The sequence below is a fragment of the Dendroctonus ponderosae genome, unplaced genomic scaffold (genome assembly GCF_020466585.1).
Source record: "Dendroctonus ponderosae isolate FM_Combo_2020 unplaced genomic scaffold, Dpon_F_20191213v2 Dpon_F_20191213_6, whole genome shotgun sequence".
Lineage (NCBI taxonomy): Eukaryota > Metazoa > Arthropoda > Insecta > Coleoptera > Curculionidae > Dendroctonus > Dendroctonus ponderosae.
Genome location: NW_026018814.1, coordinates 10,000,003 through 10,018,982, shown reverse-complemented (window position 1 = coordinate 10,018,982; position 18,980 = coordinate 10,000,003). Strand labels below are relative to the sequence as shown.

Here is an 18,980-nt window from a genome sequence, read left to right as displayed (position 1 = left end):
CGTATTTACAAGCAGCCCGTACCAACCTGTTGGAACCAACCTGCGAACTCTAGCTATAGGCAACTTAATGTATGAAAATAAAGTTGAATATGTGATATTTACATAATAATAATTACATAATAAATATTTAAGTCCCTATTGAATTCCGGGTTGAAGGCTTGGCGGACTGATGAGTTCGCATAGAAAACGGATAAGCGAAAAATTTGCTTAACATTCTCAACATTGAGACTCGTAGCCAGAATGTAACATAGCTGAATAACTAATAAAAAAAAGGAAAAATTCAAATACAGCGCCTTCAGAAAGAGGATATAAAAAACCTTAAGCATGCTTTCAATAGAGTACGAGTATCTGAAGAAAATTTTCCAAATATTAGAATATTTTGCACTTTAAAATACATATTTTACTTTTGTAGAGTAACGTTTTCAATATGCTTCAAACATTTCGGTGGAAAAAGTTGCATAATTTCGGTTACTTTTCGCTTTGAAACACTTGAGGATCAATTTATTGCACCCCATTAAAACACAAAGTAAACTCTCAACTTTGCCGTCGAACTTTTCGGAAACAAATTAACAAATCCAATCGCTGATACCGATTAAGTTTCCAGTTGATGAACTGTCAAGTGAACTCGTTAAATAAATTAGACGGGCATATATCGGAACATTACATCGATTTCAAAGTTGCCCAGATAAATTAAAATATCACGTAAAGTTGAAGCGTTCACAACAGTTTGTTGGATTTCTGAATTTAATATTAGTTGTAACGAGTTATGTTGCCATCTAACTTTCAGGTAAATAGAGAGTAGTTAGGATTACGCTTTCATAGAAGTTTGCTCGATTAAGTTATTTTTTATTGTCTAACTCATTTACTTAATTTGATTAGTTTTTCGTATACAGTGTTTTAATCTTTCATTTATTCTTCATACATGAAGTACTAATTAATTTTGTTACAACGCGGAATTTTCCTTATTCTGGTATAGTTTTCAGGGTTGCAACTTCTAGCTTTGGAATAAAGATTCCGTTTTTCCTTCGATACTTTAGTTCGTTAGTCTGGCGTTGGTAATGAGAAAGCTCAAGAGAGAAACAACGTATAAAATTAATGGCCTGCGACAGCACAAGTTTTTGTTACCTACTACTATGCTGTTGGTTTTTCTTTAGCATAAGCATGACTCTTAACTGCTTTCTTGTGTTTTCCTCTTGACTTATACAAGGTGTCCCGTAAATATGTTAAAATATTTTAATAGCGTGTTCTTATTTTATTTTAGATGGGGGTCTTCCTGAGAATTTTTTTAATTTGAGGTGTCATTTTTGAGATATTTGATCTCCAAAATCGCAAAAAATATTAGTTTTTGTTTAAACAGAGAAACTTCAATTTTGTGTGTACATTATAAGCTAATTGAGTGCCATTTTATGATAGTGTTTCGTGGTTCAGTGCTTTTATACAGGTTAGAAATGTGGAACTCCTAATTTTGTTTTGTTCAGAACTTTGTTGTGTGCACCTAAACTTTTATCAACATAATTTAAAGTAAGATAAAAGTTTAAGTGCAGACAAAAAAGTTCTCAACAAAAGTTTTTGACAATATTTGCTGTTGCTAATGCAACCGCGTTTTAGTCAATTTGATTTATTTGAAAATATAGCTGCATAATCTGGAAACAAATTGGGGCTGAAATCTCAAAAATTATTAATTAGCCCGCAGGAAATTGTAGAAAATTGCTAATATTGATTTCCAATCCAGTGGTGCATATTAACAAGTAAATATGCTGGCTTTACGCGCAAATCCCATATTTTCTAAAATTAATAGTTAATCAACCCTGGATTATGGTTTATTTATTTATTAATTAAAAACGTAACAGCATGCCAAGAAAATTCGCCCGATGTTTATCTATAGTTAATTAAACCGGTTGGATAATCCCTCAAAAGACCATTCATCAACACGTGAATAGAATAATTTTGACCAATATAAATTTAAATTACATTTACGAACAACATTTAGCAAACCGCAATGTTACATGTGGACACCAACATTTCCGAGCTTATCTTTTATTACTGGCATTATAAATTACAGAAAGGCGTGGATTTAATAATAAAACCACAATACACTGATATTTAAAAAAATAACAGTGTATTGTGAATTGAATATTTAACAATTCTGCTGTGAAAAAGCTCAATAAATAAATTTCAAATTAAATTCAAGAGGCAAAAACGTCAGAGCATACAGACAAATAAAACTTTATTGCACATTGTAGTGTAAAACATTTTGTACAGTTTAATTAAAATTTTAATCATAATACCAGATTTATATTATTTTGCGCGATTCAACCCATGGAATATTTCCTGAGGATAAGTGCAAGGTTACGGCTTTATCTACCACCAACAGGAACACGAAATTAGTATTTATGTCTTAATTGCAATTTTGGTAATTCCGTTTTTCTTAAGCAGTTTTCAACGTTCATCTAATAATAATCCGGTTTTAATTTTGACAGAAACCGTTTAGCCTTGCTTGATAAAGCATGATTAAGCGCACTTCATCTTTTAACTAATTAGAAACTCTGAAAGATAGAAGAGCCAAGAATAGAGGTACATTATTAACACGATATAATTTTCCCTTCATTTCGGTTTCATGCAATTAACTCACGAATTACAAATGGTTCACATCTCCATTTATATTATTATAGTTTCCTCTATTTCGATGGGATTACAACATACAGAGGTATGCAGTGGTTAATTGACTTTTCATCTAACGCGAGAATTTCCAGGCTGGAAACTGAGCATTATCATTAAAACATCCTATGCAAGGAAACGTGCAAGTATCTACACTTTAATAATATTAAGCAGATTCCAGGGATAATATAAATTTTACCTCTATAATTCTATAGAAATTGCTATGGATCCAATTCCCAAGAGTTGGTATGGAGAGTGGAGCTATTTCGGTTTTCTAGATTTCTTAATACATATGGCAATTCAATTTTTTTACGAATGCTCCACATTCTCATCAAAATTGTAAATTTACCTTTATTTTGATCAAATAAAAAAAACTCAAACAATTAGTGAAAATAGAACGGAAAGCTTGTTGGAAAAATATTTCTCAGAGAAAACGGCCAACAAATGAACCAATGCTTATTAATCTTCATCTTGATACAGATTTGCATATTCCTTCCTTGGCAGTAGTATTTTATGTGAATATTTGAAAAATTTATCTTTTGCGAACCTCTTGTGTACTGTAAACAAGTGAAGAATTTTGAAAGTCAGCAAACCTACTCTTTGACTTCATGGTTTTGAAATGGAATTTTTATCCATGTAATATTTTCAAACATAAACGATGAAAAATGGCTCTATTCATTGTATTTAAAGGCCAAACCCAAAACATTTTAAATAACTCGAGGAAATTTTTTAATAATTCTTTCATTCACAATGCGAACATCTTTTCAGAAGCCGTTACACGCTCAGATTCCATTTATCAATTTTACGCCGCAGGATATTTACCACAAACATCGGTAAAACTAATAATTTTAGCGTATTTGATTGGAAAATCTTGCCGATGTTTCTGTAAGGTTCAACAACATTTGTATATAACTAAATCAGCAAATATGCTTTGAGAATTTATCTTTAGGAATATAAATTGACAATGGTAAATATAATGCTTATAATTACCTGTTAAGCTTTCGTATTTTTAAAATTGATTTACTATTTAAGAATTAAACTTGGAAACTAAAGTGATTTATTTCATGCTAGTCAAATATTTATTTGAATTTAACTATGAAATACGGTTCAGAAAATTCGTCGAAAATCTCCATGATTTTGTAAGTATTCGAATTTTCCTTTAAATAGGGTGGAATTTCCATCGTGAATAGTAGAACACTTGTTTTCATACGAATACCAAGAAAAGTTTATATAAAATTATATCCTAAGGCCTCAACATTATTTGTTAGATTAATAAAGCCATTTCGTTTATTTTATACCGTTTGTGTATTGAATACTACGGTTTAAATTTTATCACAGAATCACTGAATTCCCTACAATATTTAAATCTAAATTACGTTTCAAGTAAAGTCATACAATTTTTATAATGATCATCACATTTTCCTAAAATCCATCAACAACGTAATAAATATGCTAACTAACGTTTGTTTCGCGTCATTTAATGCAGTTCGAGGATTTGCGATCGAAAACAAAAGTTCTGCTTTTAGTATAAGTTTAATGGATGGTTAAGCCTGGTATGTTGTTATTAAATTGCTGTCTAGACAAAACGAACTGTTCAGAATACTGTTGAACAGTTACAATACAACTTTATGGAAATCTGCATTTGACAAAGCACTTCGTATATAGAGAGGAAGTTATAGGTTTTGTTGGTAAATGATTTATGATCTTATAATATGAAAACCTCTAAGGACGATGAACTAAAAAAAAACCGGAGCTAATAAACAACGCGAAAATAATTAAACTAATGATGTAGGAAAATAATTGAACTAGTAGAAGTTTGAAGTTTTTTGTTCGGATCCTACCTGCAGGGTATGACACAATTTTGATATCAAATCGTAGCCAAATAAAAGAATATTGATTTTTTCTGAACTCATGCCGATCTTATTTCAATATGGAATGAAATAAAACGATCAATGATCATATTTATCATTATTTACGGTAACAAAATACCCTGCGCGCAAGATGAAGAACAATATGAGGATTTTTAAAACCGTAAATTATAGAAGGTTTTCTAAATGGTAACACAGTTGAGCAATTAAGTCGTTGACAGACCTGAACTGACTTTAATTAATTAATAAAAAAAATATAAATTCAAAGTATTTTTTTAAGCGGGAGGAAAACTGTAACCACAAAATTATGTTACCGTAAAGATGATTGCTTTGGCATTTTTTTTGCTTAAAAGTAGCCTTTTTTACTTTTAAAAACGCCACTTTCATGTCTTTACATGAAAGGTCTAAAAATAATATAAATCACAAAAAAATTGTAATAACTCAAACAAAAGTTACTCGGGACTACTAAGATCCGAAACATTCACATTTAAGCAAAATGTCGACTTAAGTGCATTGTTGTACTGATTATTTCTTTCCAAAAGTGCATTCTTTTCTAAAACTCCTGTTTACCAGAGCACCCGTTTGAAAGCTCAAAAAATAATAAAAATAGTAAAAAATTGTAAGAATTCTGAAACAAAAATCGCGCGATTACTAAGACGCCAAATATTCACATTTGAAGAAAAACTTCGGAAAAAATTGTATTGATTCTTTTTCACAACTCACAAAGAGTGCCAGTTTTTCAACAAATAAGTATAATGAAAAGAGACACTTGCACAATAAAGCTCTCAGCAAGTTACTAACTAATAACTAATCAGAAATAAAACGATGAATTCAGAAACAAAAATCAACATTAAAAGAATCCAGGGGAAAGTATAGAAAAAAAGTATTGTGAGCCAATTCACAGGATTTGCCTGAGAACGTTTGCAGTTTTATGCGTTGGTAGATTAGAAAATTTCAAGAAACAGAACATTGTCCATATCGAAAAATAATGTCGTTTGATGAAAGTTAAGTTTCAAATATTGGTAAGTTCAAGAAATTGAGATTTTTAATACCCATGGTAAAAAGATGGCAATCGTTTTGAAAATATGACGAACTTTAATTTTTTATTAAATTGGTTTTTGTTTTTATGGTTAATCTTCTTTGTCAATTTTAATAATAATTATTCCCTAATTGATCGATTAGGTTCAGGTTCAAATCTTTTTGAAGACTAATTTAAAAAAACTAGTTTAAACTCAATCAAAGCCTAAAATGCACGAAATACGATGTATACCATCGTTAAATTCAGAACGAAGGGAAATTTTAGTAGTTGATGACAAATGAACAGAGGGTTTTTTAATAACTGATAATAAAAACTAATAACTGATAATAATGAAATAAAAATTAGTCTTCACCGCTGGCTGAAAGTCGCTATTAGAAAGTGTCGAAACCACTTTCCTCCAAAACCTAGGTTTTATGTTAACGCCAAAAAACATTCGCCAAAAATTCGAACAACTTCGCTTCATCGAAAGAAACCAGAAACAAACATAAAATACGTAAATCGCAATGTAACATTTTTTTAAGAGCAACATATTCTCCATTTATGCAACCAATCAAGTACGGTTTTTCTATTATAAGACTTGTGCTTTTAAAAAATTTTAAGGCAGATCTTAGTTACTTTCTAATTTAAACACTTACATCATTTCAAAGAAGACTTAGCTGTCGGTAATTGTCCGCTGGTCGGTCGGGATCAGAGATCTGAAAATAAGACAGAAAAACTAAATAAGTAATATTTTTAACAACAGGAAAATACAATTAGAAATAAATATGCCGACATTAATTATCATTAGCTACAAGATACAGGTATTATTGAATCTTTCTCATTACATAAACAAAATTTTCAACTTGCAATCTTTTAGAGTATAATTAGAATATCTGGAACTGCAAACCAAAGTTTAAGATAATTATTAGGAGTAGCATTCCTTATATGGAACTGGCAGCTTTAAATTTGTTAACAAAGATTCAACATCTTTCAGTTGCTCTATAATGTGGAATTCTCAAAAAATTGCCGCTTTACTTGTTTTTCTTCCGCTTTCAAGTATTCAAGGGCCGTGAAAATCGTGTTGAAAGTAGATATTATCGTCTATTTTTCAAAGTACTTATGTGAATATTTGCACAATTTTCTTCCAGATTTGTACACTGCAGGAAAAATCGCCTTTTTCGAAAGCCACATAGATGATTTATATTCGACTAGACAGAGATATATTTTTAAACATTTTCGATGTATTTTTTTAGATATTGTTTAATCCATACTTGTGTAGGGGCGTTCGTTTATACTTAGAACAAGTAAACATCAACTACTAAGAAAACATATATTTACACTTCCAAACGGTAGACAATGTGTGTAATGGCAAATACATCTGAAATCAATTTAGAAAATGTAATTGAGTAACCAGTTCAACAAGAATTAGATTTAGATTATTATTATCTTGATAATCATTAAAACATCTCAGAATCAGCGACAAGGGCCAAACGTCTCAAACAAGAAGCGACTCACGCAGAGTGCATCACTTGGCGTCAACCGTTATGTACCTATAATTTAATTTACCGTAGTAACTTTACTCTATCGGAGTTTTATCAATCTATCTCTGAACCCCCCCAAAAAAAAACGGAATTGCATCCTGCCACTGCTAAACTTGGGTTGTTAAGGGGTATTAAAGGTACGGCGCACGAAATACCTCCCCAAGAAAAGCCTTGCTAAACCTGAGTTTTTAAAAGGTATTAAGGGTACTGCGCGCTACATACCTGCTCAGGAAAAGCCTTACTAGTCACCGGCATTTACCATGATAAACACTATCTCAATTGGCCACTAGGTATTGCGGGTCATCCACAGCCAGTACCCGCCTACTAGCGTTCTCTCTCACAATGGGTTCAGAGCCCAGGTACTGCGGGACATCCACAGCCAGTATCCGTCCCTAACATCATTATTCAAAAACTTACTCAAGTACTGTTGTATGACTACAGCCAGTACTAGGTACTTCTCTATTAACTTTAATGCTTTTAAATGAAGCTTGAACAGTATTGAACTTTAACTAAAAGAAGTTTTAAAGAAAGCCAGTTTAATAGAAGAAAAGAAAGTGAATATTCAAATGAAGTCGAAAAGGTTACTCTATGAAGAAACACTAACTCATTAACATTATCGTGAATGTTAAACCAATAAGAAGTATTCAAAAGGCTACTCTGTGAGAAAACTCACTAACATTATCTTCAATGTTAAACCAATAAGAAGTATTGAAAAGGCTACTCTGTGAGAAAACTCACTAACATTGTCTTCAATGTTAAACCAACAAGAAGTATTCAAAAGGCTACTCTGTGAGAAAACTCACTCTTTAACATTATCTTGAATGTTAAACCAATAAGAAGTATTAAAAAGGCTACTTTGTGACACTTGGAACCACGTCCATAAAATTAAAAATTGACGATGTGGAATCCACAATAAAGGCTCACGCAGTTCCGAACCATGTCCAGGAAACACCAATCCTGCTGGGAAGGAACTTCACGGAAAAACTCCAAAACTGAAACTCACACAATTAGGATGTTCGAATTTTCCGGGAAGTTCCTTCCCAGCAGGATTGGTGTTTCCTGAACATGGTTCGGAACTACGTGAGCCTTTATTGTGGATTCCACATCGTCAATTTTTAATTTCATGGACGTTGTTCCAAGTGTCACAGTTTGTCCATTTCCATAGCCACGCAAAACAGTTTTCTCGCCCTGGTTAATTCGTAAGTTTAATTTGCTCAACTCATCTGTGCGGATGGTCGTTTAGAATTTATTGGTTTCGTCATTTACTTACGTCTTACACTTGATTATTGATTCTTACTGCAGCGTATAATTAAGTTTAGACTACCGAAAATGTGAAAAATTTATTATTCTTAAAGAAAAAATGATTAACGAACTATAACCACTTAGTCATGTAGGCAAGCAATTCAAGCTCAGTAACGTTTCGAGAGCAAGCTGCTACCGATCTCGTTCTGGATAAACTGGATAGTGAATAACAACAAACGATTCGGCTCGATAATAACTCAATCATAATTCTTATTCTAGTTCCAGGAAAATAATGCCGGATGTTTGAAACGCCAGTTGCTTTTCCGTTTATTTATTTACCTTTTTCGTAATTTCTCCTTCATGCTCGTGGCCCAGATTGCAGTCTATATAAACACGATATTCAACAATCATATTAAACTACTGTACAGCAATCTAGTGACGTCGTGGAATTCAAATATTGACAAATATGACGTCAATCGTTAGGTCAGAAATAGAATAATAGTGTAACAGATCCAGCGCGAACCAGTCATCGTTCAACCGGAAAAATACTCCAGTCGTTTTAGTCCTGGATGAAGGAGAAAGCGATAAAGTTCCAAGGATACTGTGTGGAAACTACAAACATATAAACCCTCTTTACTAAAATATGCATAGGAATGTATGCACTTCTGTTCAAGATCCATACTGCACCCAATGGAGAATTGTAAATCACGTTGAATCATTTTTATGGAATTATGGATATTTATTGTCTTGATAGATTTTTTCTTTAGACAAAAGCACTTTTAAAAATAACATGTAATTTAGTTGATGGCCAAATACTCCCTGCTGTTTTCAGGCTTAGAAAACCGAATGCAAAATATTTATTTATAGGTTTAACCAAGAAACCAATCAAGCTATTTCCGTCTTTACTTACCAGACTAAAATGTTTTTGCCAGAGAATGAATCGTTTCCTTTATAGGTGATCGTGGGCGAAGGAGAAAGGAGAAATAAAGGGAAGTCTCAGTGGGAAAGTTTTACGAAGGATTATTAGTCCAGCTAGTGTTCACGTTACCAGCAGAAGCAATTATTCAAACAATAGTTCAAGCCGCTATTTCTCGATTAGTTTTGCAGGCTAAAGTGATTTTTAAATGTTTTAAAGGCAAATAAACCGGGTTTATATAGTAAATAAATGTTTTTTTAGAAAAAGTACTTAGTTTTTTCTTTAAAGTGTCATTCAGATTGCAAATTCCATCCACTGTTCTTAGTTGATTCACCACTAACAACTACTGAACAATCCTGGAATTTAGTACTATTTTCAAAGATTCAGTTTTTAATTTTTTTGTGCAAAACGAATATTCTTCGTCGATTAAGCAAAACTACCAGCACGTTGACATCATAAAACGTTTTCAAATCCAATATGGTTCCATTTAGTTCTGTTACCCTAAGCATAAACCAAACTTACATTATCTCAATATTGACTGTTGAAGGGCAGAAAGACCGATTGGGTATATCCATAGATTAACTAAGTTGCTGGGTATATCATAATCATGGATATATCATATATAAAATTTGGTTGATGTTATTCGAATCTCGCATGCTTGAAATGTGCATTTTATTTGTTGGAGATACTTTCACAATTAATCGTCTTGTGCTATTCTATTTATTGCGCCCTAAATAGACAATTTAAGGCATAAAAGCAATAAAGAATTATACAATGCTGCTGAATGTTGTGACTTACTTACTAATAATCAGTTATTATATAAACAGTAAATTACTGTTGTAAATAACCAATGATTTGGAGCTGAAGGAAATTTCAAGCATTAGCACACATGCATATAAAAGCCGCCGATAAATTTTATCTAATATTCTTTGGGTTTACGCAAATAAATTGCCTGTCAAAAACATGATATATGTGATTGTAAAAAAAATTGGATATGAACCGCTGAAGGTAGAATATAAAATAAATTTCCATTGAATTATTTTATATTTGACGGATACTGTTTCAATAAATGACTGAAGAGTTATATGCGTATTCTTATATATCAAACAGGTATTACAAATCTCCAGATAATTCTTTAGGATGTTCACTCTGGCGATTTTGATATTAAAGCGAGTCAATTTATTTCTTTCTTGATAGTAGGGATTCTCAGGTCGGTGCATACGAAAGCATTTGTAACATAGCAAGGTGGTTGGAGAATTAGTCGAAAACATTTTTCGATTGAAATCTTTCGAGGATCACTGATGTCCGATTAGCCAATACGTTCGGGTTCAGTATCACGTTGGGTTCAGTCAGTTCTCTTGGATTTCTGACTGATTTACTTTTAACAGCTTCTGCGGAATTCGTTATCCGCTTAGACAGACAGGCAAACATGTTTTATTAAGGTAAATGTGCTTTGTGCATACGTGGTTTCATTAGTTTTAAAACGTAGAGAACGGTTTTTCGAGTTTATGTAGTTCTGTTTGACTTTGGTATAGTTGGATAAAGAATTGAAGTGAGGAAATTCGAGCAGTTTCAACCCAGAAAGCGAAATTTGAATGTCATACACTTGGGTGCAAGATTATGCCAAAATTTAATGTTTTCCTTCCCGTTTTTGCTCATTTCTCGGAAGCCAAATGAGCAAGAACGCTCAATTTTACATCATTTCAGAGCGAAATAAATGGTCTTTTTAGAAAGTGAACCATCGATAAGGAAGTGTTGGCAGTTATCTCAAAAAGGCTTGATTTCAACAAGTTTTAGATTTGCGTGTTTTTGTTGAGTTTCAAAATCGGCTCAAGCTTTTTTCGAAGTTTCTCAAGCCCCAGTTTTGGCATCGTTTGAGAAATAATTGCAAATTCGATTCAGTCGTAACCACATATGTGAGAAATTGGGACAGTTTTGACCCCCAGAATGCGAAGTTTGAATATCATACATTGATCAGCAATATATACAGCGTCAGGAGGCTCATGTAGTAGAAATTCAGTATTTTGTTGTATGAAATTAGATACATTATCGTTAGTCGACATAAACCCACCACAAGATCGACCCCTGTGACCCTATGACCCCCATGTATCTGCCCTTGGACTGGAGTCATCCGCAAAATCTCTTCCTTATTCTATACCTGACAGTTAATTTCGTCAATTATTATTATTATTATTTATTATTATTCCGCATAAATAAATCAAGGGCATCCAATTAGTATTTTCCGAAACTGCACAATCTTAAATATTTTTATCATCTTTCTTTATTCCTGTAAAAATTACTTCTCAAATAATTGCTGTGTATGCAATTCTTTACACGGTTTTTTTCTCATCTGCTTCAATTAGTTCAACGGAAAATACTTGACGAAATCAACTGTACCACAATTTTTGAAACAAAAATCAATTTTCCAGAACAACTTTCTATTAACTTTTACGATTGTTTATTTTCGTCCGGTGGTTGGCGCGCCAATTTGGTTTGAATAACTTCGTTTCTAACACGTTCCAGAACAGAAAGTCATAGCTTTCTTCATTTTTTTAATAGTGTTTAGCTCCTACCAACAATCACTTGTATGTGGAATGTTTTGTTTGATTAAGACGAATTCTAATTAATTTTCTGTGTGAAATTTAAGTCTGAAGTGCTGTAAAATATTCGAATTTCTAAAACAGTACCGTCCCACTTGTTGGTTGTTTTAGGATTGGAAGCTCCGTAAACATAGTCAATGTGATAATGTCGAACTAACATTGTCGATGCATTACAATATTAATAAAATCCCCACTAGTAGGTATAATTTAAATATTTTTTGAGCTGCAATTAACAAGATTTTCTAATAAAGAAGAAAGTAGTGCTGTTTCCAGCTGAGGCGTTTAAATGTAGGTAGTTTTTGAAGATATAAAGAAACGTAAATAGTTGCAGTGTCGTCACTTTTTTTTCTGTAATGCGAATATAAATTAAGTTAAGCAGTGAATATTTTATGTTTTAACACCATTATTGTGAATACCCTTCAAAAATAATCTTGAATCGCAAATGGAAGCATCTTTATTTCGTAATAATCCGGGATAAATTGCAATTTATTTCAGCAACAGTGTCAGGGTCTAAATCTAAAAATAGCTACCATCCTCGCAGATAGGAATCACCCTTCCATAAATACCGAAAAACGAGGCATAAAATGCAAATCGAGCAAGTGGAATGTCGGAAAAAGTTGCCTCGGAAAATATTAAAGGTCGAAGCCAACATTATATAAAACAATAAAAATGTTTTAAAATAAATCCCCATTTACTGGCAAATTATGTATGTGGAAGCTCCTTTGCTCGGATCTTTTCCTGCTATTTTTGACCGAGGATGGATTGGATGTGGAGATAAAACCGAGAAATGAAAATTAATTCAAGCCATTATATAAGCGGGTTATTTTTTTATATGTATTTTATATTAACAGTTCATTTGAAGAAACTGAGGCGATAAATAGATCTTTGTCCTTATTCTCCAATATTTTCCTAGATCTGTAGTATAGATATTCTCTAGATTATTATCATAAGTAACAGTGTAAGAAAAACAGACATAGATACTTTTGATAATTTATGGATTTCTTAATTCACTTTTTCAGCTTCTTTGATCAATAAAAATGTGCCATTTATCACACGCGCTTTGGGTAGGAATGTTTGTTGTCCACAACCTGTCACAATCAACCGATAATATGTGACTCGATTAATCTTTGCCAAAGAAATTTTAAGAGCTAGTTTGTTTATGCTTTCCGTATTAAGTTTTCAAAATATTAGTTTAATACCCGTCTTCTAAAGGAATCGTTGAGATGATTTACAGCATTCTGATTGCGATTTAGGTAATGATGCTCTTAAATTTAGAAAAAAAAACATAATTTTAGAATTTTTTATAATATTTTTATTTGTAGGTTTAGTGCAAAGAAAACGTATTATAAGAATCCTAAGTTTTATTTCTATTTGTTTTATCGTTCACTATTAATTAATGAGCAATCGGTTTGCTTTATACAATATGAGTTACTATGGAATAGTAACTAGTTATAAGCATCACTTTATCCAACATTTATTATATGCATTATTATTTATACACGCTACGCAACACTTTATCCAACTATAGTATAGCAGTTATAATACGAAAATAAATCGACTGAAAATACATATTCTGCATGATTAACGGATTTCTGATGATCCCCATTTTGGCACCAAAATTCAATTAATAATCTCATCGCTTATGGAGCGTTTAATGAAGCTGATAATTACCTGGACTTCCTTGCTTTAAAACTATCCAGAACAATAGAGTTTTATACGGAGACTTTTTAAGAAGATGGATTCCCATCTGTCCATTCAGTTATTCGCCTACTATCGTCAAAGATTATTTTTATCGGATTTTCTATTTTCGGCCTACTATCCATCCAAGGGTAAAAATCTTTCGGCATATTTACTTCACATCGATTCACCCCCATATCTCCAGCAACGTCATTCGGAAATATAGTGACGTCACAGAAGCTTTGTTTACCCTTTGGCCTTTCCGGAGGGTTTTCCTGTTTGCCGAAAGGTCATTAGCTGAAAGAGTTGGACGAATTATGATGTGAGCTGGTGTGATGGATCGCAAAGAAAATAATGGATTCCTAGAACATTTTCTTGCAAAACATTTGCGGATTGAGGTTTCGCGTTTTTTACCATTTAGCTTTCGGAACCGTCAAATAGAATTGGAACATACATTGTGAGGTGACCAGTCTCATTTAAATCAACATAAAACACATTTTTCTTCTGAGCCATATGAGGCATCAAAAATAGGAAAATTTATTTTCTCGGAATCTTATACGGTTTATATGTTAATTTATGTAGCTGACAACAAATTCTAATATTTTATTTTCTTGGCTTCTAACTTAGGGCTTGTCGGAAGTAACCCGAAAATATGTGTTTCAAACGAAACAATATTAATTTAAATCGGCAATTCGCATGTCGCATTAATCTTTTCAGAGCTTAATAAAGAAATTTGGAAGGATTTAAATAGCAGGTTGATCAAACAGTCATACATAGTCAATAGAGTTTTTCATATTTACTCCAACCGCACTTATAAAAACATTAATTTCGCAACTAACACTATCATGAACTATAAAGAAAGCATATTATTTTCATTGGAAAAAGTTGATGGTTATGGACACACTGGATACTCAAAAGCCTCATTAATTAAATATACTGCTTTTCCTTCGCCGAAATTAAAATGCCGATCAAGTCCAAAAATCAACATAAACTAGCGCTCTAAAAAGCACGTCGAAGATTTCTGGCGCACATTTTAACCACGTAAATCAACCCAGAGTTCTCAAGTTATCCAATAAAATCAAGATATTTCTTCTCCCAATAAGTCTAGATTCATGTTGTTGGCAGAATCAAAAGCATAATGAAAAGTAACGAGCAAAATAAGAAACAATCGATTGCACAAAACTATATGACCCCTTTTTGCAAAACACTGACAAATTCTTGAATGTTTCCCAGTATAATAATATGTAAATTAGTTATTGTTTAATTGTTTATTATCGCGCAATTATCAGCTTTCAAAACAGTAAATTAATTAAATAAACTGAGCACAAAATAAATTGAGTGTGAGAAACTGACGCAGTTTCTTGAGAATAGATGTGGAAAAAACTATTTGTGATTCATATGATACTCATAATTAATACGAGCTAATTTATTATTCGCTTCTAGAATCGCTTAAAGTTTCATTATCAATCATTTTTTTAGTCTAAGAGATTCACGTCAAGAAGTGGTAACAATTAGCAGCAGATTCAAAAATCACGTTGACTGATGAGTTTTCTTAGTAACTACTAGAACAAGTTGGAACCTAAAAAACCCGGAAACTTTCCTTCTGAAAACTATTTCTCTCCGTTTGGCTCTTTCACTGCGAATTGGACTTTTCAAATGGCCGGCAAACGTGAAACATGACGAGCAACTATTTTATTTATTTGTGTCCATAACAACTTTAGAGATAAAACTTGATACTTCTTGTTTGCGATTCCCTTTGAACAACGATTGCTCGGCCAGAAGATCTCCAATAAAAGGCCATTTGAACTTTTCGAGAACACTTTGATAATTTGTTCATTTGTTACGATTGGGGTAATATAACACTTCGACAAGATTATTTAAGCATAATGTACATTTCCTAAGGCATGAAATATAATATGGAACTCTAAGCTGAATGGGGTCTTAATGGGGGTTATAAAATATATTTCTTTTGGCATTTTTTATTTGAGTTTTTACACTATTTACTCACACTACATTAATAAATTCGCATAAAAGAGCCACAGAAAATGGCTCAAGGCGAAAATATATTATATAGGAACTGTCAGGAAAAACGAACGGAAAATTATAGGATTCCATAGCTGTAGGCTGTTCGGTTGCCTCAAACATGATATTTCGGCTTAAGGCAGCCATAATTGAACGGATGGAGGAAATCGTTGATATCGGAGGGAAAAAGTGGTGACGCAGTCGAAGAAAATTATTCGAATTTTTTTGGAACATAAATCTTTTATTACTTTAAGTTACGAAATTTAAGAAATGTGTTCTTATGTTTTGGCGCTACCTTTTCATCTTCATTAAGCGATCAGTTACAAACGGTTAATATGCTGAAATTTCAATTAGGAAAGCAAATACATCCTATATCCACTTTATCTGCATGTAGATATTTCTGTTGGCAGGAAGGTTTTTGCATGAAACAAATTAATCAATTCTAAATGTCACTACTAAACCCGTTTACTTTGCCAAATATAAGCCAAACATAAGCCTTTGGGGTTGAACCCATTTATAACATCCTATTTAAAATAGGGCCCGCCGACTACTAATAGATATATCAACATTCCGGCGAATTCGAAATTTGAAGTCAGATGTAATTTATAGATATTCACCACTAGAACAACGATCCTAAAATCAATCGTTGCTTACGACAGATACCGCCTAAAGCTAGGATATTTTCCCTATAAACTTTACTATGGACTTGATCTGTATAATGGCTTTGGAAACTTTATAGGCTATTTTTCGCATGCGAATATCTTCTGTTTGTGGCTCTAAAAACGTATCCCTTGCGTCAGCATTAAAGTTATCTTAACTGCATGATATTCAAACCTGAGTTTTAGATTAAGCTTTCACTTCAATACTGTGTGCAGAGCAAATATTTTGATTTAGCCAGAAAATTATACAAAACCGGTTTGATCGGAAATAAAGTTCACTTATACATCGCTTTAGGTAAATTACCTTTAGTGCCCCACAAATCCGCAGAGGAATGATTAAAAGTGTTCTATGTAACTTGGTTTCCCTTTTTATAGATGCACCATAAACAAACCTAGGTTCGGTACAATTTCTCCCAATTTACGGACGAGTCGTTACCTCTGCCTGTTTATTTATTTGAAGTAATCCAGAGAAATACTTTGAAATATTGTAGATTCTATTTAGAGATGAGGAAATCATCAACAAATGATAAAATAGTGGGTTTTAATATATCTAACCTGGACGCGAAATAGTACTTCGGTTTCAAGCCTGTGCGTGAAAAGAAAACCGGATTGAGACAACAAAAACTACATTTATTTCCTGCTTTAAGAACACCCTATTCAACAAGCGTACCTTTTCGTGCAATTAGTTAATGTTCTTGAATTCAGTAGCAGTTTTCTAGGCAAGTTTCGCATTGTGTGCTATTTGTCACCGATTTATCTATAGGAAAAATATGTATATCCGAGAAAAAGCTTTTTTTATTAAACTCAAGAATGGCGCGCGGCAAAATATCATGGACACTTACTTTGCCCTACTGCTTTAAAATGAAATAACCCTGAGCCATATTTCCTGTTTTTCAAGGATCGTCTTACCTGAATGTGTTTTCTTTCACAAGGGAAAAATCTTTGCTGTATCGCAGAACACGGCTCGAGTCAAGTTTTCATGTGTCAACATTTTATAAAAATAACCCAAATGAATAAGCAATTAAATGCCAAAGGATTAAAGGCCAAAGTTTAAACGTACTTAACTAAAAACGTTTAACAGATTTGCTTTGTAGCTTGAAGACACTAGAATGGAATTAGAATCAATTTATTACAGACCCAAGTTACTCAAGTAAATTAAATTGAGATAAAATACAAGAAAACCCACGATGTGAATCTTGTTGTGAATAACACAAATCTGCTTTAAATCGAAAATACGTACAATTGCTTATAGCTAGCAACATCATCAAACCAGTACGTTCCCAAATTTCTTACTTTTGTAAGTTAGTAATTATATTTTCACGAGCGTGGAAAAACTCTTGTTTTTATTAGAAAATAAGCGATCTATTTCAAAAATCGATTTTTTATAAATCTAACTATTATTCATCGTGTGTTATGGCTAACTAAATGATAAATTTATGTGAGCAGGTGTTTTCAGCTCCGTCGAATAATTATTTCGTATATTATTCAAAAGCGCATGATACAGTAATTGTGGTTTATCGCTCAGAATTAAATTCCTATCTGATTATTGAGAAGAGTTTATTTAAATTGATCTTTTGAGATTATTTTATTAATTGTTCCTTTTAAAGCGAATCTCTTCTTTGATGTCGATTCTCGCTCGGAATGTAAATAAAGCATTTCTAGACATATTCTTTGCCTGAGACTTTGTCACCACTTTTTCTAGCCTCTCCCTATTTACTTAAATTAATATAACACTCTTCTAGTAAAATAGATTGAAAGTAAAACCATATTAGCAAGAGACGAATCAATATCCTAATAACTCCATTAACATTAACTCGAATTTACTTAATTCGCATACACTGATTTGCGTATAAAATTATTACGAGTTACGAGTATACATACATAGGGGAAATACATAGCTGCTCTTTTTCTCAGTACTTGTAAATAAATATTTTAAAGCCCATTTGCTATGTACCCGGATTAGCTGCGCTTATTTTCCAGAAAAGCACCGAAAAAAAATAACCGCGAGCTTAGCATTTAGTTTCAAATCAAATTCATTCCTGGGTTTCAGTCATTTATTGTCTCTATTTATCAATCAAAATACGTTTCGGTGTACTTTTCCACCATCATCAGTTTTTCTAAAATAACAGATAGTTAAAAAAATGTTGTCATTAATTTGAAAAGACACGCCTAATGTAATTTACAAAATAGACTGTTTGAATTGTGATAACACATACATAGGTCAAACAGGACAATATCTAAAGAAAAGAATATACGAACGTAAATATAGCCTAAGAAAAAATAACGAAAATGGTACAGCTTAATTTTGATTTAGATAACACAAAAATACTGATTAATGAAAGTAATTATAATAAGAGAAGAGTCCATGAAATCATACAGAATAAAAAACATAACAATGCTATGAATTTCAGATTGGATACCGACAATCTTATCTCAGTATATCATAAATTAATTAAATGAAATAAACATAAAATATTAACTAACACCCGGTATATTGAAGAATTTTGCAAACCAAAAATAATGTCCTCAGAATGCAAAAAAAATTAGTTGAAAGTAAAAGAAATCAATATAAACAATATTTTATTTCTTTTGTGTCCAAAATGGACAAAATTAATACTCCAAATGTATGCCAAGGCTTAAAGCAGCAACAACGCTACACATGTAAGTAAAAATATTTGAGGATTTGAACGAAGAATTCTAGTCTCTTCCCAAATTTGATTGTCCTGACTAATCACCTGTTAGGCCTAATTAATTTTAGAATGTTTTAAAGTATTGCAAT

At 32.3% G+C, this 18,980-nt stretch overlaps 1 protein-coding gene and 1 long non-coding RNA gene across 5 annotated transcripts in view; both read left to right on the top strand.

The window, feature by feature from the left end:
- LOC109536847 (diacylglycerol kinase 1) overlaps positions 1 to 18,980 on the top strand; it is an 87,447-nt gene that overhangs the window by 29,780 nt on the left and 38,687 nt on the right. The gene's annotated exons all lie outside the window — the stretch shown is intronic.
- LOC125504813 lies at positions 8,293 to 9,509 on the top strand. The gene is made up of 2 exons (XR_007281710.1): positions 8,293 to 9,027; positions 9,283 to 9,509. It is a non-coding gene; the product is annotated as an uncharacterized LOC125504813 (long non-coding RNA).